At 48.4% G+C, this 23,702-nt stretch overlaps 2 long non-coding RNA genes across 3 annotated transcripts; one reads left to right on the forward strand and one right to left on the reverse strand.

Moving 5' to 3' along the window:
- Window positions 1-262: 262 nt before the first annotated feature.
- LOC112642442 (uncharacterized) lies at window positions 263-3,076 on the reverse strand. Its single transcript, XR_003125252.3, has 2 exons — window positions 2,939-3,076; window positions 263-2,714 (listed from the first exon to the last, which is right to left on the reverse strand). It is a non-coding gene; the product is annotated as an uncharacterized LOC112642442 (long non-coding RNA).
- Window positions 3,077-8,193: 5,117 nt separating this feature from the next.
- Window positions 8,194-10,817, forward strand: LOC125752571 (uncharacterized). Of its 2 annotated transcripts, none has more exons than XR_007402460.1 (3): window positions 8,194-9,744; window positions 9,930-10,060; window positions 10,598-10,817. It is a non-coding gene; the product is annotated as an uncharacterized LOC125752571 (long non-coding RNA). The 2 variants fall into 2 exon arrangements; XR_007402461.1 differs by having other exon boundaries at window positions 10,601-10,817.
- The last annotated feature ends 12,885 nt before the right edge of the window (window positions 10,818-23,702 follow it).

Genomic DNA, 23,702 nt, shown 5'->3' on the forward strand with positions numbered 1-23,702 from the left:
ATTGTTGATTTGAGACTTTTCTAACAAAAGCATTTTTTTTTTAAAGATTTTATTTATTTATTCATGAGAGACACAGAGAGAGAGAGAGAGAGAGAGGCGGAGACACAGGCAGAGGGAGAAGCAGGCTCCACGCAGGGATCCCAATGTGGAACTCGATCCCGGGTCCCCAGGATCACACCCTGGGCTGCAGGCTGGCGCTAAAGCGCTGCACAACCGGGGCTGCCCTAACAAAAGCATTTAATGCTATAAGTTGTCACACAAGTATTGTTAAATTTTTATTGTTCAATTCAGAATTGTTTCTAATATTGTTTGATATTTCTTCCATTTCTAAACTTTTGGAGGCTTTTCTAGTTATTTTGCAGTTGTTGATTTTCAGATTCATCATCAAAACATATTTTGTATGATTTCAGTTCTTTTAAAATGTTAGAGTTTGTTAGGAGATAAGATCTGGTCTGTTTGCCAAGTGTTCCATGTATACTTGAAAAGAGTTTGGATTCTCCTGGTATTGTTCAGTTCTGTCTTTGCTGATTTTCTACTGGTGTCATTACTGAAAAAGCAATGTTGAAATCTCCAGCTTTGATAATGGATCTATTCTTCCTTTTTTAGGACTGTTGGTTTTTGAAGCTCTGTTGTTTGGTACATAAATATCTAGGATTATTTTCTTTTGATTAGTTTTTGTATGGTAAGTCTTTTCTATTTTATTTTTTTAAGATTTTATTTATTTATTTGAGAAAGCACAAGCAGGGAGCAGGGCAAAAGGAGAGAGAGAGGCAGACTCACTTCACCTCAGCGGAAGGCAGCTGGTTGACCCAGCTGAGCCACCCAGGCATCCCATCTGTCATTTTACTTTTAACCTATCTTTGTCATTACATTAGAAATGACTTTCTTATGGAGAGCATATAGTGATCCACGCCTTAATTTTTCTGATAATCTCAATATTTTACTTGGTTTATTTAGACTATGTGCATTTATATATTGGATTAGAACTGCCATTTTATTATTTTCTGTATGATTTCTCTTCTACATTTTTCCATTTCTCTTTTCCTGCCCTCTTTTGGATTTCTTGAGCATTTTTTTTAGTATTTTATCTGTTGTGGTTTTTTTACTGTATCTCTTTGTCTAGTTTTTTACTTTTTTTAAGGGATTACCCTAAATGTACTTAAACTTTTACAGTATACTTAAAATCAGTATTTTACCAATTCAAGTGGAATGTAGGTATCTTATCACCATTTACATCCCTTTATAGTTGTCTTATAAATTATAAAACCCCTTTGGATGATATAGTATATTTTGTTTATGACTATTGTACATATTTTTAAGAGCTCAAGAGGAAAACAGTCCATTACATATATCTGGATATTTGTTATTTCTGTTGCTCTTTCTTAACACCTGCTGTTCTGAGTTTCCATTGGTATCATATCCTTCCCACCTGGAAAACTACTTTTAACATGTCTTTTAGAGCTGATCTGCTGATTTCTAATTCTCATAGTTTGCATTCATATGAAAATGTCTTTATTTTACTTTAATACATGAAAGATATTTTTAGAGGATATAAAATTCTAGGTTGACATTTCTTTTCTTACAACACATTAAAAATTCCCACTTCCTTCTGACCTCCGTGACTTTTGATGAGAAATATGCAGCCATTCAAATAATTTTTTCATCCTATGAAACATTTTCTCTGGCTGCTTTCAGGAATCTTTGTCCTTTTTATTAATTTGATTATGATATGTTTGGGTGAGCTTTCTTTGAATTTTTCATTTGGGGTTTTCTGAGGTTCTTGAATGTATAAGTACATATCTTTCCACAACTACATAAAATTTTCAGCTATTCATATTTTTGCTATTCCACCTCCTTTCTCCTCTCTGACTCAGACTCCAATGATATTAGACGGTTTGGTATTGTCTCACAGATCCCAAGGCCTCTCCTCAGTTATTTTTTTTAACCCCTCTTCTGTTCATATTGGATGGTTTCTATTGACCTATCTCAAGTTCACTGACCCCTTTTATCTCCATTCTGAGTTCATCCAGTGAATTTTTTATTTTTGTATTTTTTATTCCTAAAATTGCCATTTGATCTTTCTTTATATTCCTTTTCTGAAACTATCTTTCCATTTGCTTCAGAAATGTTCACCTTTAGTGTCTGGTTATAATAGCTGCCTTAACATCTTTCTCTGGTTATTCTAAAATTTGTGTCACGTCATGATTGGTTTTTGTTGATTGTGGAGTTGAAATTTTCTTAGTTCTTTGTATGCTAAATAATTTTGGATTTCATCTTTGACTTTTCAGATATTGTGTATGAATCTCTGGGTAACTAAGGATAATAGTCAGCCAAGTTAGGTTCAGGCTGCATGTTTTGATGTGCTTCCATGACCTATGGTTCCAGTATCAGTTCAGTTTCTAAGTGATTGCAGCACTACTTGGATCACTGCTGCATGTGTATTACTCAGTGGTAAATTAGACCTGGACAATAGTTCTTCCCGGTAGCTCACTTCTCAGAACTTGTGCTATATATATAGGGTCAGACCCATTGTATGTACAGCTCAGAGGTAACTTGAATAATTCAAACAACTGTGGGATCACACTCTTCATCTTGCTACTTTTTATAGAGTCCTTGACACTTTCTGGCTCCTTGGAGCCTCCCTTCCCAGTCCTTCATCTAAAGAGCTGAGACTTTAGTTTCTTCCTTCTGCTGTACACTTCCTGTGACTGCATCTGTGGTGAGAAGGTAACGAGACGGAAGGAAGAAAATCAATGGAGATTTGCCCACACTCTTGGGATCATAGCTCTTTTGGTCAAAGAGAAGGGATCTATTCACTCTGAATCCTCTGAGATTTAAGTGCCTTACCAGATACGGTTGCTATGGTATATCATCTGGGACCTGGAATGGCGAAGAAGTAAGAAAAGAAGAAGGAGGTGGGGGAAGAGCTGTGACCCACCCTCTGATCTTCAGGAGCCCTCTTTCCCACTCTTCAGTCAGAAAGGGAGGGTTTCTCTTGGCTCCTTCAGAGCATACTTCTGTGTTTCTGGCTGCCTTTGGGTCCAAGCTGTGTAGTAACTGAAGAATTATGAAGTCGTTGCCAGTTCTGTGGAATTTAGAACATAGGTCTGCTTTCCTAATTTGTCTGCTACTACCATTTATATTTTAGAGTTTTGAGGATCCAATCCATGCGTTTTGTCTAGGATTTAAAGTTACATTCAGTGGGAGAGGCAGGTGTGTACTTAACTATCTGCCTTGGAATTAGGACCTCACAGTTTTTGTATTTAAATAGGATCATATGCCACTGCTTACAATATGTTTTAGAGTTCTTCCTGTGTCTCATAAGGTCCTTTACTTTGGAACTTTATGGAGATAATATTTTGTTGAGTTAATCAGACTCCTCCATAAATGATAAATGGAGTTTACATATGCACAGATAAATACAGCTAAAAGATAATATAGTAGATTCAGGAACCACTTTCCAATTTTTTCTTCACCAAGGAATTAATGATAATTTTTTATTGTGGTGAAAAGTCTTGTTCTGGCCTACTCTTCAGTCAGAAATAGAGGACCTCTATTCTATAACTAATGCAGGCTTTTCATTCTAGAGTGTTTATTTTGTATGTTAGGATACTCATTACTGTAGTTATGATCTTTGAGCAATGGGCAGAATTGTTGCCCTCCAACGTGCTTTGCAGAATGGTAGCTATGTGATGCTGCGTCTCTAGCCTGAGTGTTCCTGCATTCCTTTGGTGACTGTGCTACGGCCGTGGTCTTCAACCTGGGAAATAAAAACACTTTCCAAGTGGATGCACAGGTCCTGACAATTTTTAAATATTTTTTGAGATAAAATTGATTTATCCTACAATCCACCCAGTTATACTGCACCTTTGGTATGTTATGATAAATTGTGGTAAAATATGCATAACAAAATTTGCATTTTAACTGTTTTTAAGTGTATAATTTAGGGGCATATATTCACAGTGGCATTCATTGCCACTATCTATTTCTAAAACTTTCATCACACAAACTAGGGGTGGTGGAAGGGGAGGTGGGCGGGGGGTGGGGGTGACTGGATGACGGGCACTGAGGGGGGCACTTGACGGGATGAGCACTGGATGTTATTCTATATGTTGGCAAATTGAACATCAATAAAAAATAAATTTATAAGAAAATAAAAAATAAAAAATAAAACTTTCATCATCCCAAATAAAAGTTCGGTAGCTATTAGGCAGTTACTTACCATTCTTCCCCTATCCCCTGGTAAACTGTAATCTACTTTCTGTCTCTACAGATTTGCTTATTCTAGATATTTTATATGAGTGGAATCATATTTGTCTTTTTGTCTCCAACTTATTTCACTTGGCACATTTTTTTCAAGTTGTATCATATATCAGAACTTCATTCCTTTTTATGGTTGAATAGTACTATGTTTTATATATATACTACATTTTCATTTATCCATTTGTTGATAGGTACTTGTGTTCTATCTTCTGGCCATTGTGAAAATGCAGTTTCAGAACATCAACATACGAGTTTATGTTGGAGCCCCTCTTTTAGTTCCTTTGGTTATATACCAAGGAGTGGAATTGTTGGGTCCTATGGTAATTTTATATTTAGCCTTTTGAGGAAGAGCCAAACCTTTTTCCACAATGGTAACCGGCTACACCAGTTTCCATTCCCACCAGCAATGTACATGATTCAATAATTTCTCCACATCCTTACCAATGCTTGTTTTTTGTTTTTGTGTAATTACTACAGCTATCCTAGTAGTGGCATCTTGTGGGGTTTTTTTCATCTTGTAGGGTTTTTTTTTTTTTCATCTTGTAGTTTTGATATGCAGTTGCCTAATGACTGATGATGTTGAACATCTTCATTTGCATATTGACCATTTTCATAGATTTGGAGAGATGTCTGTTCAATACCTTTGCTCATTTCAAATTGAGTTGTCTTTTTGTTGGAGTTCTTTATATCTTCTGCATATCAGGTGATTAGCAAAAATTTCCTCCCAGACTGTAGATTGTTTTTACTTTCTTTCTTTTGTCTTTTTACTTTCCTGATAATGTCCTTGATGCACAGATTTATTTTTTTTCTAGAAATAGAAGATACAATGTTGTGTTGGGTTCAGATGTACAACGTAGTGATTTGATGGTTCCATATATTATTCAGTGTTCACCATAAGTGTAGTCACCATCTCCTACCCTACATTATTACAATATTATTGACTATATTCCCTACTTTTCATTTCCATGACTTATTTATTTTATACCTGGAGGTTTTTACCTCTTTATCTGTTTTGCCCTTTCACTCGCCCACCTGTCCTCTGGCAACCACCAGTTTTCTGTATTCAAGAGTGTTTGTTCATTTGTTTTGTTTGATTCCATGTGTAAGTGAAATCATGTGATCTTTGTCCAAAAGTTTTTAATTTTGATGTTTAGATTATCTATTTTTTGTTACTGTTTGTGTTTGATGTCTCTACAAACCCATTGCCAAATCTAAGGTCATAAAGATTTACCCCTATGTTTTCTTCCAAGTATTTTATGGTTTTAGCTCTTATATTTAGCTTGTTGATCCATTTTCGGTTAGTTTTTGTATGTAGTGTGAGGTAGGAGTCTAACATTGTTTTGCATGTGGATATCTAGTTGTCCTGGCACCGTCTATTGAAGGGACTATTCTTTCCCCCACTGAATGAACTTGGCACATGGGTTGAATAGGATGAATGGGTTTATTTGGGGGCTCTCAATTCTATTCCATTGATCTATATGTCTTAGGTCTATCCCAGTACAACCCTGTTTTGGGTACTGTAGCCTTGTAAGTTTTGAAACCAGTATGAGTATGAAGTATGAGTCTTCCAACGTTGTTGGAATTTTGAATAAGGATTGTGCTGAATTTGTAGAGAGGTTTGAGTAGTGTTGACATTTTAACAACAGTTAGTATCCCTATCCATGAACACAAGTTGTCTTCCCATTTATTTAGGTTTTCTTTAATTCCTTTCAGCCATGTTTTATTCAGTGTATGTCTTCTATCTCCTTGGTTAAATTTAAACCCAGATATTTTATTCTTTCAGATTCTACTACAAATGGGATTACTTTTTAAATTTCCTTTTCATATTATTTATTACTAGTGTATAGAAACATAACTGATTTTTGTACCCTATAATTTTGCTGAATTTGTCTGTTAGCAATGGTAGCTTCCTTGTGGATTCTTTAGGATTTCCTATGTATAGGACCATGTCATTGTTAGTAGGGATAGCTTTGCTTCTTTTCAATTTGGATACTCCTTGTCTAGTTGCTTATCTTAGGGAGAAGGCTTTCAGTATTTCACTGAAATTCTCCCCTGCAGGGAGCCCGATGTGGGACTCGATCCTGGGACCGTGGGATCACGTCTTGAGCCAAAGGCAGATGCTCAACCGCTGAGTCACCCAGTGTCCCAGTAAGAGGTCTTTAATGTGAGGCTTTATATTAATCAGGTTAGGAGTTGGGCTGTGGTTATTGTTCACTGTAGTTGTGGGTGCCAGAAGCTTCAAACTCCTTGTTGTCCATGGTTTTACCTCTGCCATTAATTTCCCAGAGAAGATCTCCTTAATAGAGCCTATACCTTGTTCTTTCAGCTGTAACCCAGTGTTGTACTGGTGAGAAGGTGTGGGGAAGGGGAAACACTCTTTAATCTTTTGATTACATTTCAGTCTTTTAGTGGCAGGACTATATTCCTGGGCTGTCACCTTCCCAAGTGTTTCTTGGCTTTTATTTGCCCCCTAACTCTCTTCTGTGAGACAGGAAGGCTAGAGAGGGCAGGAGTTAGATAAATGTCCTTCCTTCTAGGTAGATAAGACTCTGGAACGGCTTTTCCTGTAGAGAGTAGGTTTTGATATGGAGAACGATCTGGGTGGATTTCAAGATGGTTATTTTTTCCTCTCCTCCTGCCAGATCTATGATCTTTTTTTCTTGGTTCTTAACCTTGAGAGCCTGGTAGGAGTCTTTGGAATGAATACACATAAAAACGTGTCCCTCTCCCTCCTCACCAAGACTTCAATCCCAGGAGTTTCTCACTTTCACACTCACCCATACAGCTTCCAGCATCCAGAATTATCGTATAAGTGTTCTGTTTATGGCTTCAGGGGTTTCTGCTCAACGTAAACAGATCATTACATGATTCTCTGTATTTGCATATCTCTCCAGCTTTTAGGGCGGCAATTTGTCCCTCAACCTCAATTCTCCAACCATCCCAAGAAAGTCATTGCTTTTTCAGTTTCTTCAGCTCTTGTAAGGATGGGAGTGATGATCTCCAAGCTCTTTATAGGTCAGAAACCTGATTATGGTCTTTATCACATCTATGAAACACCTTCATAGCAATACCCAGATTCATATCTGAATAACTAGGGATTGTAGCTTAGTCAATGGACACACAGAGCATGGTCTACCCCCTTGGTAGCTTGCTACCCTTATACACCTCAAGCTATGCTTAATCTCAAATAAAGGCAATAACAAAGTTACTTCTGCCTAACATGATACTGATGTGGAGCCTTCTAGTGCACGGTCAAGAAAGAATTCTTGGGAAAAAAAAAAGAATTCTTGAGATGTTTATAGTGCAGCTTAGTAAGTTTTTTTAAGTAGCGTGGGGACAGGACCTATAGCTGCACTTTTTGCTATGTGAGGCTGGTGGTTATATACTTAGTAATCAAAGGGAAGTGGGACATGCAGGGAGTATCAGATTATAAAAATTTCTTCCAATTTCTTTGAATTACTGCTCAGAAAACTACTCTTGCAAGATTCATCGGGTGCATATTGTAGAGGCTGCTTTTAGGCAAACAGGCTTGAGTGATGGAATGTGCAGAGGGCCCACAGTGACCCCCTGGCTGAATACAGACAGGTCCGTAAGGTGACCCATATCAAAATATCCATAGGCCCTCACTGACCAGTGGGCTACTTACAATCAGGCACAGTTACCCAAAAAGAGAGAATTCCATACTTCACCAGACCTTCTCGCCTTCCACTGCCTCTTTGCAGACAGCCTCTCCTCTCCTCTCCTCTCCTCTCCTCTCCTCTCCTCTCCTCTCCTCTCCTCTCCTCTCCTCTCCTCTCCTCTCCTCTCCCCTCCCCTCCCCTCCCTCCCCTCCCCTCCCCTCCCCTCCTCTCCCCTCCCCTCCCCTCCTCTCCCCTCCTCTCCTCCTCTCTCCTCTCCTCCTCTCTCTCCTCTCCCGCACGCTGCCCCCTTGTGGTGCCTTCAGTAAACTTCTATCTCCTTTGTTCTACCTCAGGTGAATTCTTTCACCACCTGCACCACTGGCTTCCCCCCAATCATCACCCCACATTTGGGGGTCCCCGTCCAATCAGGACAGACATCCCATTTAGACACCACACACATCATTCAGTTTGATATTAACTATTGGTGAGGCAATCATGATACCCTTTAAAGAATGTAGCAACCAGCATGTATTTGATTCTTATCAAAAAACTATGCAGGCTTTAGGTCAGCCTTCTGGGCTAAGGGTAAACATTTTCCTGCTCCTGTCCCTCATCAATACAATTGCCTTTTATACAACCCAAAGCTTGCTCTTACTCCATGAGAGCATGCAAGAACATTAAATTCTGTGATCTAGGGCAGCCCGGTGGCTCAGCGGTTTAGTGCCACCTTTGGCCCGGGGCCTGATCCTGGAGACCCAGGATTGAGTCCCACGTCGGGCTCCCTGCATGGAGCCTGTTTCTCCCTCTGCCTGTGTCTCTGCCTCTGTGTGTGTGTGTGTGTTTCTCATGAATAAATAAATAAAATATTTTTAAAAATAATACTTTAAAAAAAATTCTGTGATCTAAAGTTAATTTATTAGTATATTTTATGTTAGAGATAGGAGGATAAGGAAGGGAAGAAAACGGTATCTCTTAGCTTTTGGATACTTTCCTTTATACTATACACCAGGACGTTCTTTACAATGTGCCAAGGCAAGTTTCTGCTTCATTTGGTGTAGTTGAAACCTTTGGATCCATGGTACAGCTGACCAGCCAAACTATTAGATCCTTTTCTAATCCCCTTAAGTTAAAACTTTGAATTCAGAATCTCTGCTTAATAGACTCATACCAATATAGTCAGCCGGATCCAACTTTGTATTCTTTCTACCATCATCTCACACCCTTAAGGTCTATTCTCACATATGACCCATATTTTACATCTCTATTAATAGGAAAAAATCATGCAGGCCTGTCGGTGTACTAGGGCGTCTTTTGGTGCGTGGGTTACACTGTGACTCACCCTTTGGAGCCTGCTGGGACTGACCTCGAGTTACAGTCTCCCAGAAGTAAGGAGAGGAGCAGATGCTGAGGACAGTCAACAGTGCCTCGTAAGACAACTAGTTCTGGAAAAGAAGGGCTAATCTCAGGCAAGAGTCAAAGAGCTGATTCTACCGGCAAAGAGGACCTGGGGGAATTGAGAGATTCCGTGTCCCCGATTTCACGTCCCCATTGCAATTTTCAGAATCCCATTCCTTCCCAATCGGTGCTCTCCCTTTAACGGAAAACACTTTTAGGTCAAGAGCCTGTTTGCATGTAGTTCCGCCCCTTGCAGGAAGAGCCACTAGGCTATAGGAGAGGAGGGCTCATCCCAGGGCAGATTTCCCTTTCAGGTCAATGTGAAGCTGAAGCTGGGAATCAGAAAAGCCCTCTTGGCATTCTCCACCGCAGCTCGGACAAGCAGCCTATCTCATTAGACTCCTTAGTTCCACTGAAATGTCTAATGTAACAAATACGTGGTCACCTAGAATCTCACTTTCTCCAGGTATTCGATTTCCTAATGATTTCCTATCAAATGATGATATTTTGCACATGTCTTGTCATGGACTACTAGTGTCCTCTTTACCGCTAGAAATAGAGTCAGTATTGTCTTTAATGAGATCAGAGAACCAATCCCAGAAAACCGAGAATCAGTTTGGAAAATTCATCTTTAAGATTCTGTTTCTCTAGAACCACTTCTGGCACCAGCGTCTGTATCAGTCAGAATAATTGAACCAGGGGAAGAGAACCAGAAGCAAATGATACATATAGTAAGAAATTTATGCAAGGATTTGGCTTCCGTGACTGAGAAGCCTTGCCAGGTAAGTCCGAAATCAATAGGACAGGTCATCCTGAAAGGCAGATTAGAATTTGGGCATGGGGTGAGGAGCCATTCACAGGTGGAATTTTTTTTTTTGGTGGGGGGGGTCCAAGTATACCCGACCAGCGGAGCAGGGACTTGGACCTCACAGGTGGAATTTATTTGGGGAAGCAAAGTGTGCAGCGTAGTTCAAGAAACAACATCTATAATTATTACATAAAAGAGGGTAGAGGAGCAAAAATGGACATTTAGAGTCATGAATTTATCCTTTTATCAGTCAACCTTCACTATATCTGGCATCGATGTTTTCCTTTTTAAGTAGGGATACAAGAGAATCCATCTAATGTAGAAACTTCCCAATCTGTGCTCTTATTCTGGGGGGTCAAGGAAGCTTGGGTTATAACTGGGTTATCTCCAGTGAGAGCTTTGGCATGGAGCACACCGTGCCTTGCTGAGTTTCGACAGCCTAATAATGCTCAGAATGGTGGACCCTCACAAAATCAAGAACCCAGTTCTCTTGTTTTGATTTCTTCTTAAGTAGGCCCCCTGCCCAGTGTAGAGCCCAGTGCGGGACTTGAACCCATGACCTCAAGATCAAGACCTGAGATGAGATCAAGACTTGGACACTCAACAAACTGAGCCACCCAGGCACCTTGAGAGAGAAAATTTTAAGCAGACTCCTCACCCACTGCTTCATTTTTCTATGCTAGTTGTGTGACATGTGAAAGATATTTCCTTTTTTTAATAAATTATTTTTATTGGTGTTCAATTTGCCAACATACAGAATAACACCCAGTGCTCATCCCGTCAAGTGCCCCCCTCAGTGCCCGTCACCCAGTCACCCCCACCCCCCTCCTACCTCCCCTTCCACCCCCCCACTAGTTCGTGTCCCAGAGTTAGGAGTCTCTCATGTTCTGTCTCCCTGTCTGATATTTCCCACTTATTTTTTCTCCTTTCCCCTTTATTCCCTTTCACTATTTTTTATATTCCCCAAATGAATGAGACCATATAACGTTTGTCCTTCTCCAACTGACTTACTTCACTCAGCATCATACCCTCCAGTTCCATCCACGTCGAAGCAAATGGTGGGTATTTGTCATTTCTGATGGCTGAGAAATATTCCATTGTACACATAAACCAAGATACTTCTTTGTAATAGTTGAAACAGTGATTCCAAGTTGCTTCCCATGTAGGTGGGCTGTTTTCAGAGGGTGCTTCTGCTGTTTCTATGTGGCAAACTTCCAGAAAAGGGTGGTTGATTGGACTAATGGACAAGATTTGGGGGTGAGACTCCCCAAGGCTTCAGTGATAGACTTTTAACCTTCACTCTTCTTTGGGTTGGAAAATTTTCTCTCTCGATGAGATATAAAACATACAACAGACAAAACCGCCCTCACTGTCTGGTATAAGGCCGCTAATGAGACCTGCAAATGGACATTTCTCTTGGGGACTTTCACCGGTCACCATTAAGTAAATCTGTTTTCACTCCAGTAGTAGGAGCTCTGACACAATTTTGCTGTCTGCCTCTTGCGGGTTGAGAGCCACGTATATTTGATGCTAGAGACAAATGTAACTTCTGTCCTTCAAGAAGTTCAGAGCTAAAAGTTTTAAGTGTGATTTTGAGGTCATAAAAATATAAAACACATTTAAAAACGTCCAACTCCTGTTTGTAACAAAAGAATCCGTTGAACACATCTGAGTCCCCTTGTTGGTGTCTTTACGGCAGTGCCAACACGTGACTGTGATTAAAAAGAACAATAGTGGGGATCCCTGCGTGGCGCAGCGATTTAGCGCCTGCCTTTGGCCCAGGGCGCGATCCTGGAGACCTGGGATCGAATCCCACGTCGGGCTCCCGGTGCATGGAGCCTGCTTCTCCCTCTGCCTGTGTCTCTGCCTCTCTCTCTCTCTCTCTGTATGACTATCATAAAAAAAAAAAAAAAAAAAAAAAAAAAGAACAATAGTGAAAACGGTAGAAAAGAGCTACGGTGTAGGGTGTACTTACTATGTCCCAGGCTCGATGCCGTGAACTCCCCATGTTTGCTTGTGTTTAATAATTCTGCATCAGGAAAACGAAGCTCGCAGAGTTAAGAAAATTGCCGAGGGTCATGTATTTGGTAAATGGCAGAGTCTGGGTAGAGCAGGGCCCGCGCGACCTCAGTTCCAAAACAGAAGTAGGACAGCTCGGGGGCGCCTGACTGGCTCAGCTGATTGAGCGTCTGTCTGTCTGTCTGCCTTGGGCTCAGGTCATGATCCCAGGGCCCAGGATGGAGCCCCACATCGGGCTCCCTGCTGAGCTGGGAGACTGCTTCTCCCCCTCCCACTGCCTGCTGCTCCCCTGGCTTGTGCTCAATCTCTCTCTGTCAAATAAGTAAAAAAAAAAATTTTAAGTATAACAGCTTGTAAGGTGGAGAACAAACAGGGAAATACGTTTCAAGTAGCTTAATATTACTGGGAGTGGCCAGGAAAGCAACATAGACATCATCTGGAAAATAGGGGAGTTAAGTAGGTAAAAAGACCTTTTTAAAAAACTGTTTCAGGAATATTACATAAAAGTACAGACAGCTAAGTGCCCGTCTCACCTTCCTGATCATGCAGGGGTCCTCTCCAAGTATGTGTTGCAGCGTGTCTTTCAGATGTCATCTTTTTTTTTTTTTAAGATTTTATTTTTAAGTAATCTCTACACCCAGCGTGGCGCTCAAACCTACAATCTCAAGATCAGGAGTCACATGCTGTACTGAGCCAGCCAGGGGGCCTCAGATGCAAATTTTGGATCACGATATTTTGTTCGTATTTTGGCTGGCTTTTACCTTGATTACTATGGTCTTCACATTGGCCTTCCTACGTTTTCCTGAACAAAATGCCACCTGAGCTTCTCCTTCCCTAAGAGTCCTTACCATGCCCGCATCTCTCCTTGTCTTGACTGCTTCCTAAAACCTGTCTTTAATGTATTCAGCTTCTTCAGTTGAGATCTGAAGGTCTCCAGTGAATCTACCTTTGCCTCTATCATAATTCTTGGTTCTTGACAAATAAATTTTTGTGCCTTTTGTCTTATACTTACTCATTTGTGGCTTTCTTGATTTTTTTTTTTTACCCTTTTTCAATATATAGGATTTTGTGGCCCTGCTTTGTAGGTTGGAGCCTAATGACTCTCTCTAGAATCCCTTACTGGACCAATTTTCAGCTTTCTAGAATAGAAAATCCGATTGTTCTAAATTGATCAGAAATCTACTGTTGGGTTAGTCAGTCATGACTAGTTGGTTGGGCACCAGAATCTCATAGTACAGACACGGCTGCAGGGATTCCCATAGTCCCGTTCCTAGAAAAGGCAGGGTGTTTACTAGCCAGGCACTCACCTGGGGGTGCCTGCTACACTCTGGAGACCAATGTGTTGCAAAAAGTCATGACATCCTTATAAACAAGATGGAGAAACGAGCTGAAGCCTGGGGAGTTGAGCGAGATTATAAGCAATTGAATAATCAGATCCAAACGGTGGACTGATGTTTGCCTGGAGGAATGTCATTAGTGATAATCTCAGGGCTCTGCTCACCCTGTCCTAATTTTAGCATTTCTCTGGATGAGTCAAATGAGTTATCCTTTGGGTCCAAGTGTCCACATGAACAAAGACCATGTCCTGGCTTCCTTGGTGCTATTAGGGCCACATTAAGAAAGTAGTAGAGAGCTGCCTGGGTGGCTCAGTGGGTTAAGCATCTGTCTTCGGCTCGGGTCATAATCCTGGGGTCCTGGGATCAAACCCCATGATGGCCTTCCTGCTCAGTGGGGAGTCTGCTTCTCCCTCTCCTTCCCCCCCACACACCCCCCTCTCTTGACCTCTCTCTCTTTCTCAAATAAATAAAATCTTGTTTTAAAAAAAAGAAAAGAAAGTAGTAGACATTTGTCATTTTTGGCTTCCCTCAAGTCCCCTTCCTGAATATACCATCCCCCAGTCTTGATGGGACTGATGATGGTCCAAGAGGCCCCCCTGGGAAACAGGTAACGCTAGGATGTGGAGGGAGCTGGGCTTCATTCAGCCCTCCCCTCTCACTCCCACCTTTTCTCTATTTCCTTCTGGGATTCCATTTGGTTAACATTGGACTTCTGCATTTTATCTGTTCTTTCACATTTCCTCTCTTTATCTTAATTCTCTGGAAGATATCCTTTATGTTGTCTTATGATTTTAATTCGGAACATTTTATTTTAGCTGTTGCATTTTAAATCTCTAATCACTTTTCTGATTTGTTTTTCAAATCAACACATTCTCTGTTTTGTTTTTTTTTTTGTTTTGTTTTGTTTTTGTTTTTGTTTTGTTTTGTTTTGTTTTTGCAAGTGCACGAGGGTTTATTTGCAAGCTCGAGGTTGGGTCCAAGTATACCTGACACAGCGGAGCAGGGACTTGGACCTGTTTTTGTTTGTTTTTTTTTAAGATTTTACTTTTTTATTCATGAGAGACAGAGAGAGAAAGGCAGAGACACAGGCAGAGGGAGAAGGGAGCCCGATGCGGGACTCGATCCCAGGACCCGGGGATCATGACCTGAGCCGAAGGCAGACGCCCAACCACGGAGCTACCCAGGTGCTCCATCCTCTTCTGGTTTTATAAAATCTTTGTTAAATCTCTTTGAGCCAAGTTTTCCTCTATTCCATGATTATGTTTGATTCTACCAGAGTTTGTCTTGGTCCCTCTCAAGTTTCTGGATCTGCTAATATCTCAACGACATTTGTGTGTCTTGTCGTATTTCAGAAAGAAGATCCGTGAGCTGGGTTCTGTAGACCCCAGTGAGAAGTCTGACTGGGGGCTCTGGGCGTGAGGCCGGGTGGGGGCAGGGCGGGGCTCATTTTGAGTCTGAGGGCACCCGCCCGCCAGCCAGGATGAGGACTTTCCTGGGGGCCGTCAAGCTGAGGACCCAAAACCTTAGGCCCTACCACGAACTGTCTGACGTCCCTGGAGAAGAGGACTTGTTTGCACTCGCCTGAGGCTGAATGCCAGCTGCTTGTCCTGGCTGGGTGCGGGCGAGGGGCTGGGAAGTGCAGGGGTGGGTGGAGGAAAGCAGGTGAGGCCCCTCAGGCTGTGGCGCCCTCCTCTGCGGCCGGGCCTCCCCCAGTCACCCTCTCCCTCAGCTTCCTGCGCCTACCTCTTCCCTACCTGGTCCTCCCCTACCTGGTCCTCCCTTACCTGGTCCTCCCCTACCTGATCCTCCCTTACCTGGTCCTCCCCTACCTGCTCCTCCCTTACTTGACCCTCCCTTACCTGGTCCTCCCCTACCTGCTCCTCCCTTACTTGACCCTCCCTTACCTGGTCCTCCCCTACCTTGTCCTCCCCTACCTGGTCCTCCCCTACCGGGTCCTCCCCTTACCTGGTCCTCACCTACCTGGTCCTCTGCAGGGCTGCTCTCCCTCTAGCCTCCCTCACCTCATGCACTTCCGTTGCTTTAATACAGAGTCAAGGCCGAGAGCATGTCGGGTTCATTAACAAAAGTCAGAAGAAGCCACACATTTACTATTTGTTACTCCACAGGTAATGTTTCCAGCTAAACCCCCAAATATTAATGAAATATTTCCATTAAAATAAATACTTTGTCTTTTATTGCTTAAAAGAATAAACAAGTAATGTACAAAAACATGCTCCTTATAAAAATGCAAACACAAAAGCACGTAGACTATAAAGGGAAATTGGCTTTTCCCTTCTTTTTCCCTAACCCAATTCTGCTCTTTGCCCAGGAATTAACCGCTGTTAATAATTGGGTGTATGTCTTACACGATTGCTAATGGATCCACATACCTCCGTCTGTCTGGTTGTCAGAGGATTTATCTTTGTCATTCAGATAGGATCCAGTTGTACGTGTTGTTCTGTGAATTTTAACTTGGCTGTATGTCTTTTTATGGCAGTGGATGTAAAGCTATGCTTCTTCCCCCTACTGGTTGACATTTAAGTCGTTTACGGCCTTTCTTTTTCCTAAAAATGGCAAAATCTATTACATTCCTGTAATAGAGACCCTAATGGAGAGACCTGTGTCATATCTGCAAAGAATCCCAGTAGATTGAACTAAAAAGCCTAATTGGAGGGACTACAGCAAGCGAACGCATCATAATATACGACAACGTTTGGAAGCGCAGTGCATGTTGCCCTGTCCCAGCTAAAACAAGTGGAACACAGTCAAATCACATTTATTTTGCTCAGAGTCCAGGAAGCGAGCCAGCGTGCAGGTCATCTCTCAAACATACTAATAACAAACACCCAGATTCAAGTGTTCTTGTTCCCCCTCTACAGTTCTCTTCCTACTATTTTATGCCTGTTTTTCTTAGTTTATTCTCTATGCTCCAAACTCTTAATTTACTATGTTTTTTATTTTTTATTTTTTTGCTATAGGTCTTGAAATTGGAATCACTTTAACCTCAAGAGGCCCATCAGGGTGTAATTCCCAGATGAATCCTATTTATAACAACGTGGCAGGAATATCTATCGACAAAAATACACCTTTTGGGGACCCAGGTCCCCACTTGTCCTGGAGAAAGATCACATTGTCCACTTTCGAAGAGCAGAAACCCTTGGCACGGCAAGTTCCGGCAGGACTTTATGGTTTTGAAAGTTCTACCACTTTTGCTCAGCACTGACTTCCCTCGGCTCTGCAGTAGAATTTCCTTTTCTTCCCATTTTCGTATTTCTTTGTCCTTAGAAGCCTGGTGCTTGCTCACTGACCTCCGTCTGCTAAGTCGGGTCCGGCTCCAGCTTTAACAGAAAGGACCTCACTTGCTCCCCTGGCTCTGACACCCCACGAAGCCTCCACTCCCCTCCCACTCCTGCATCTCCCGCTCCGCGTGTCCTGCATCCTGCGGTCTGGCGCGTGGCTTGCGGTCCCGCGGGAGCAGGTGGTGGGACTGGCCTTCGACTCCCGGCTCGTCGGCCTGAGCCTGTGCTCTTACTTGTGAGGCTCCGGCACCCGCTTCACCCCGTGCAGGGAAACCTGGGGGCTCTACCTCCTGGGGGGCCTCACGGGCTGGACTGGGCCCCAGGACGTGTGTCCCCGGCTCCCCACACTCCCGGGGGTGGCGCCAGGTAGCAGCAGGAGGACTTCACGGAAATGCCTACACGAAGGACCTTGAGATGCCGAGATCACGCTGGGTCACCGAGTGGGAGCCACGTGTGATGTCCCGACCGTCCCGCGCGGGATGAGGTGTGACACAGAGACCAGCAGCGAGCTCGGGGGGGGGGGGGGGCACGCTGAGCAGGTGGCCCGAAGCCCAGAAGCGCAGCAGCTGCCACCAGCTGGAAGATGCAAGGGACAGATTCTCCCAGGACCTTCCGCAGGCAGCACAGCCGAGGGTCCTGGCTGTGGGCCTCCGCCCCCCGAATCTGTGACAGGGTGGACTTCTGTTGCTTTAAGTGACTAAATCCATGAGAGTCTGTGACACGGGCAAGTAGCCCCGGGATGTTGTGGCTCCTTTAGGCCACTTGGCTCCGCTGAGCGTGAGGTCATTAGTGGTAACACCGAGGGCCTGAAAGAGCTGGTGGCCGTGACGCGTGTGCCGGGGCTCCTGGTACGGAGCTCGGGTGTCCTCGCTGCCGCGGGCCCGGCGGGGACCGAAGGCCCCAGAGCACGTCTGCAGCCCGCTCCCCGAGGCCCGACCCCACCCAAGGGGCTCGCCCCGCCACCCTCGCCCTGCTTCCCGGCTCGGACCCCAGCGTTCGTCCCAGGACACGCGCGGCAGCTGGGCGGCCGGGGCGTGGTGCCGTCACCTGCGAAGGGACGCGTCCCCAGCCCCCCCGCGGGGCGCCCGGGCGAGTGACAGCTGGACACGCGCCCCGGGCCCGGGGAGCCAAGCCTCCCGCTCACGCAGGCTGAGGCGCCTGTGGCTGGTCGCGCTGCCCTGGGCCAGCTGCCAAAGCCAGAGCAGGAAGCAGGAGGCCACCCCCGGCACCAGGGAGACGCGGTGTGTGCGTGAGACCCAGGCCAGGCCAGCGAGGGGCTCGCAGGGGCCAGGGGAGGCAGGGAGGCAGGGAGGCCGGGGGCGGCTCGTGGGGATGTTGTCTTGGGTTGTAGCCGTTGACGGGCCACCTAACTGCCCACGTGTCCAAGTGCGTCCGAGTCCGGGATGGAGGCGAGGACACTGACGCGTGTCGCCGGGACTTAGGGAGCCGGTGTTCCCGACAGAGCCGTGGCCCATGGATGGAAGGTGGTATGTAAGTGCACCCGGCGACCGGGTGGGGTTTGGGCTTCCGTAGGCGCCTTAGGGGCACGGAGAGCCTCCAGGAGACGCTTTGAGGTCCCAGCAAACCAACCAGCAGCCGTGAAGGCCTGGGCTGCAGGTGTCTGGGGCGCTCCCTGCTTTTGTGCAGGTGGGGGGCTGCGTGTGTGACCCACACTCCAGAGCCGCCTTTCTCTGCGGGTTGGGAGTCGCACGTGGAGTGGGGGGCGCTTGCTTCCCAGCCGTGATGGGCCAAAAACCTGCTTGGAGAGACAAGTGCAGGGAGGGCTCGTTGCTCCTCCTGCCTGGGGTCTGCTCCTTGCGGGGAGGCCTCGGGCCGGTTCAGCCCCCCTGCTCCCCGCTCTCCGCTCCCCGGGGGCTGATGCTGCTTCTGCCACTGAAGCCCCGAGACAGTCCTGCTCCGTCCCAGGTTCATTCAACCTCTCCGGGCTGCATATTGTCTCTAGTGATGCCCGCGGGTCTGTGTAAATGGGGACTATTCTAGAAAAACAAAAAAAACCAACTTGTTTAATAACAGAAATAATCCACGTTTAAGATTTTGGAATAATTCTATAAAAGCAGTACGGCACATACAGATCATGTGCAAGTGTCACGCAGACGCACGCGGATTGCACCGTGCGTACCTGCTGGGTTATGACCTGCTTTGTGGTGGGGCCTCCACCTGTTGGATCCCGGGGCGGGGGTGGGGGTGGGGTGGGGGTGGGGAACAGCTCAAATCGCTGTGTTTCTGCAGCAGCAGGGGGTGCGGGTGCGGGGGGGGGGGGGGGGGTGGGGGGGGGGTGGGGGCTCTTGCGTCTGTCCTGGGCTCCAGCTGGGGCGGGGGTGGGGCTGAGGACCTGAGGAGTTCAGCCTGCTCTTGCTTTCAAAGACTGTCAAAGACCTGCTCTCTCAGAGGTCACCCCACTTCCTTAGCGCGCCCGTGTTTTGGCAACAGCCGCGGCCCGGTAAACACTCGCTGGCTTTGGCTTCTGTGTGGCGGTGACCCTGTGCCTCCGACCCATCTGCGCTGCTGTCGGGCCCTGGGCTCCCCCTCCCCCGTCTTTCCCCGGCCAGCCTAACTCAGGCTTCAAAGCACAGCGACCTGTGGGCAGCACTCGGCCTCACAGCGCTCCCACACCCCCAAGGTGGCTCTGCGTCCTCTCTGATTCACTAACCGCCCCCCGTAACTTATTCCATACATTTTTTTAATATTTATTTATTTATTTATTTGAACCACAGGCAAGGGGGCGGGGGGCAGAGGGAGGAGCAGACCCCCCACGAGGCAGGGGGCCCCGACCCGGGCCCCTGGGATCCTGACCTGAGCTGAAGGCAGACTGAGCCACCCGGCGCCCCTACTCCACATGTGCCATCATGTCGTTTCCCAGCATCCCGTAGGATGGCCGTCCCGTATCCTGCTGCTTTGGGTCTGAACGTCTCTGCCCGATTCTCGGGTCCACCCTCCTCGGGGCCCTGCCTGCAGAGCCCTTGGGCCTCCGCGACCCCCCCGTCACCCGAGGCCAGCCTGTGCGCCGTCCCTCCCGCCGCCAGGCTCCTTCTGAGTCCTCCCAGGAGCGGCCCTGTCTTCAGCTTCCCCGGATCTCCTCCGTCCACCAAGGCTCAGCTCAGCCCCCCTTTCCTCTTCGCCGATTTTCCCCCAATGTCTCTGCCTCCTCCGCCACCTGCCCCAGGTAACTCGGGGGGGTTTCTGCGGAAACCTGGAGCCTCACAGCCTTGCCATCCGGGCAGCCATCGGGCCTGGAGCCGTGTCCCGCCCTCCGGGCCACTGCGCCCACTGCGCCCTCGCATCCAGCGGCTGCCCCCGTCTGCCACCCTGCGGCCCCAGACCCCGCTCGGTATGTGTCCCCCTTCTCTCTTGTCTGCTCTTGGCGCCTGCCCCCCAGGTCAGCCGCACCCTCTCTTCCGGGCCCCACGGTGCATCTTGTGCTCGGGCTTCAGACTCGACGCCCAAAAGCTTGACACCAGGCTTTCCTGAGAGGCTCAGGCTGGGCTGGACACGGAGAACTTGAGCAGGCCACGACGGGGTTCTTCTCGTCACATCGTGGGGACGTTGCCCATCACAGCCACGTCCCTCGAGCCTAGCAGTTGGCGAGCAGCGCCCGTTCTCTGTTGCTCCAAGGCGTTGATTTTGGCGCCACGCAGGCCACGTGAGTCAGGGTCCCGGGGTGACGCAGGCACGTAGGCGCCCGGGCCCCAAACCCCTGCCACCGTGGCCAGCACAGGGCCTGCAGCTGTAGAGCCAGGGCCAAGGTCCAGGTTGGCGGCAACTCCCGCGGGGAGGACGGGGACCACCATGCGCCCACCTCAAATGCTGCTCGAGTGTAAGCAGGTGTGGACGCATCTTGCGGCCGTGGTGTCTGACCCATGGGAGCAGGTGGGAGGCCTGCAGGGTGGTGCAACTGTTGGCCGATTCGCGTGCAAACCATGTCCCTGCGCTGGTGGTGAATGCAGCCCGCGTCGAAGTCAGGCTCTAGGTGGGAGATGTGTAGGAGACACTCCTTTCAGCTGACGCCGACCCACCGTGTGGCCGCCAGAAAGTGGCTTCCCCTCCCTGGGCTTCAAATCCCGTGTCTACAAAATAAGGGGTGAGCCATGTGGCCTCTGGGGTCCCTCCTGTCCCTACAAGTGGCAGCATCGCAGGAGCTATAACCGTGGGTTTGGATCCGGCCCCGTGGCTTCCTCTGCGGCTTCGGGTGAAGCTGGGTGAAGGTCGTAAGCTTAGGTTAATGTCCCTCTGCACTTGGGGGAGCACGAGTCCTAATCTGTCCTGCGGGATGCAGAGACGGGTCCCTAAGATCCACAGCTACGGGTGCTCAGCACCGGCCGCCCGTGGTCAAACAGAAACGGGCAAACAGCAGCAGCTTTTCCTTTGCTGGGGGGGCGGTGCTCAGCATCCCCAGGCCGCGGGGCGACCTGGACAGAGAGGTCCCCTGGACCTCGGGCTGTGGGGTCACCTGGACAGAGAGGTCCCTGCGGGCCAGAGCCGGGGCAAGCGACCCGCAGGAGCCGCAGGTCCTGTTTTGCCCTCCAGCCACCTGCTCCAGCCTTGGGGCTGCAGGTCCTGTTGCTTCCTGAATAGTTGTCCTTAAGGGGCAGCAGCTGGGCCCCTGCCTGGAGATGACCAGGCCGTCGGCCAGTGTCCGAGCAGCGCCCCACCCCCCAGAAGAGCAGGGCCCTCGCCTTCCAGCCGCAGCCTGGAGGGCTCCCCGAGGGCGGCGGCATCTCCCAGCCCCGCGATCCTGGGGTTGACCTGAGGCCCGTTGTGCCCTGGGCTTGCGTCCCAAGGGGACACTTCCCTGAGCGCTGCAGGAAGCGGCCCGGGAAGCAGATAGCGCCTCGCAAACCAGATAAGCGCGTGCAGCCCCAGAGGCCCCTGGGGCCCAGCGGGGGCAGAGATAAGCGGAAATGCCAGGCTTATCGCGGCACCGAGCTCTGGACACGTCAGCGCGGCCCCTCGGCCCGGCCCACGGCCTCGGCACCTCGGGCTCCTGGGGCACCTGGGGCACCTGCGGGGGGGGTGGGGTCCTCGCAGTAAGGGCAGCTCAGGCCCCGCACCTGCAAGTCGGAGCCAGGACTCGGGGTCTTGGTGACAAGCGGCCCCAAGAGCAGGTCCTCCTGGGCCAGGAAGGCCGTGGGCAGCTCTGCTTGACGGGGGGCGGGGGGTGAGGAGGGGGAGGAAGGGAGGAGGGGAGTGGGACCTCGATGGAGGGGGGCCCCCCGGGGTGACCTGAGGGGGGCAGAGGCTCCTGCGGGCTGAGGCCTCGGCAGGGGAGGGAGCTGCGCTCTGGGCTTCCCCAGGGGGTCGTGGGGGTCCCGGGCGCAGCTGACCCTCCGCACGTCCTGGAAGAGGAAAGGCCTCCCTGTCCTCACCTACCGGCCTCCGCCTCCCGGGTAATCGCCACGTGTGATTTTGTTACAACCAGACCGTCGTCCGCAGAAGACCCCGACCCCCCCACTACGGCCTGTACCCCGACCCTGCAGGCCCCCCCCCCGCGTCCCAGTGGCCACACGGGGTCATCCGGCTGTGCCCCCCCACCCCATGGCCCCTCCCCACTCCGCCGACTCCGCACAGGTCGATGCAAACCCCCGTCACTGAGACTGAGTCTCGCACTTGAACGTCCTTGTGCCCCCTGACACCGCTGCTGTCCCCAAACCTCTCCCCGACCCTCTACACCCAGCGCCCCATTGGGTTTTTGCTTTTGGGCTTTTCTTGGGTATTTTTAAAAGATTTTATTTATTTATTCATGAGATACAGAGAGAGAAAGACTCAGGCAGAGGCAAACGCAGGCTCCATGCAGGGAGCCCGACGCGGGACTCGATCCCGGGACCCTGGGGTCACGCCCTGGGCCGCAGGCGGGTGTTCAGCCGCTGAGCCCCCTGGGATCCCTCCACTTGCTTTTAGGGCCAGAAGTGTGATGTCATTCTGATTCTAGTTCTTCCTTGTTGATTTTTTTCTTTCTCATTTTGGAGAGTTTGGGATCTTCTCCTTACCCCCTTGTTCTAAAGTCGCACGACAACTCTACTATTTCCTTAATAAAGTCCTGCCCCCATTGTCTCTCCTCCTGGAATGCCGGACAAGCAGACCGGGGGGGGGGGGGGGGGGGGGGGGGGGGGGGGGGGGGGGGTAGGGGGGATCCACTGTCTGACCTCTTACCTCCTCTCTCCCTCCGTGGGCCTCCTCATCTTTTAATTTTACTTTCTGGGATATTATCTTGACTGCATTTTCTCATATTTTTAATTTCCAAGACCTCTCCTGTACTCTAGGCCGCACCACCTTCTTCTTTTGTAGTGGCTGCCATAGCCCTTTTGCACTTTGCTGTAGCAACTAAGGAGAGCCTTTCCAGAATGTTCTTCTGTTTCCTCCGCTGTTATGTTTCTGTTTGGGGGGCCCCCCTTTTCATCCCGGGGGCTTTGGATACCCGGCGATCCCTTTTTATCTGTGCATATAGATAGAAGTGGGTGAGTGACTGAGGCACAGAGAAGTGCTGAGTGATTGAGGCTGGCAGACGGGCTGGCTTGCCGGAGACCATCGGACGAGGGGATCGCCGACACCGGTAACAGGCGGCCCGCACCCCGGCCCCACAGGACCTCCACCTCCAGGCAGGCCTCTGCTCTCCAGGGACGAGGGCTCCCCCGGCCGGGCCGCGCCCACTGTGAGCACAGGTGGGAGGAGGAGACTCACTGCCTGCCCCGGACTCCTTAGCCTTGCGTGGCCGCTCCCCTCTTACTCTGCCTGGGGTCTCGGGGTCCATGTGCCCCTGGGGCTGCACGGGGGACACTGGCTGTCCCCAGGAACACCAGGCCAGAGTCTGGGGTCCAGCGCACGCTGGTTGGCTGCGCCGTCCTCCCCAGGAAAGAGGAGGCGTCATGGGGCTCGCGTCTGCGCCCCCTGACTCGCCTGCCTCTGCCGCGGTCTGTGCCCACTGGACGCAGGCGGTGCCCTGCTT

The sequence above is a fragment of the Canis lupus genome, chromosome 15 (assembly GCF_003254725.2).
Source record: "Canis lupus dingo isolate Sandy chromosome 15, ASM325472v2, whole genome shotgun sequence".
NCBI classification, from domain to species: domain Eukaryota; kingdom Metazoa; phylum Chordata; class Mammalia; order Carnivora; family Canidae; genus Canis; species Canis lupus.